This window comes from Corvus brachyrhynchos, unplaced genomic scaffold, assembly GCF_000691975.1.
Source record: "Corvus brachyrhynchos isolate BGI_N302 unplaced genomic scaffold, ASM69197v1 scaffold166, whole genome shotgun sequence".
NCBI classification, from domain to species: domain Eukaryota; kingdom Metazoa; phylum Chordata; class Aves; order Passeriformes; family Corvidae; genus Corvus; species Corvus brachyrhynchos.
The window spans coordinates 3,035,157-3,035,929 of NW_008239671.1; positions in this window are offsets into that span (position 1 = coordinate 3,035,157).

Here is a 773-nt window from a genome sequence, read left to right on the forward strand (position 1 = left end):
ATTCCTGCTTTTAATATCCAGTGTCTTTCTCAAAGCCTGTTATTGACTGGAGACACTGACACCAGGACAGGCCCATTTCACAATTATTTTCAAAGCTTCTTCTTTATAACATTGCTTTGGCTTAGAAAACATCAACCATCTCATTGTTTCTGCAGTTATTGCTGGACAGTCACAAAGCAAATATTAATCATATTAATGACAGTGTACATCACTGAAATGTTAACCTTCAAGCCAATAACTCAGATCCAATGGATTGTTTTGGTCCAGGCTTCCGAATTTGAAATGACCTTTCCTTGTCTGAGAAAAATTGACACTGTCCCATTTAAGTCACAGTTTGTCAGCCTGGATGGTCACAGACAATCAGACCGTGCAGTTTAGACTGGCATCTATGGAGGCAAAAAGAAAAATGAGTCCCTTGGGGTTCAAAGAAAAGCACACAATATGGTCAGGGCAGTGTGGGCTAAGCCATAACATCTTAAAGAGGAGCATCAGCCAAAATGGAGATGACCCACACAAACAGCCATCAGATTGCTGGTGAAACATTTAAGGTTTTTAAAAGCACAAAGATGACAAAATTGCTCTCATTTTCATTGGGACCCAGTTCATTAATCTGAGTTGGTGATGGTGAGTCTGGACATACATTAAGTCATCTCTGAAAAAAACTTTTAAACTCCCTTTGAAAAGGGGAAAAAAAACCCCAAACAGCATTTCATATTGCTTGCTGTTTGATTTCTTTTAGATATTTTTGTTGTCACTTCTCTTTCCCACTGTGG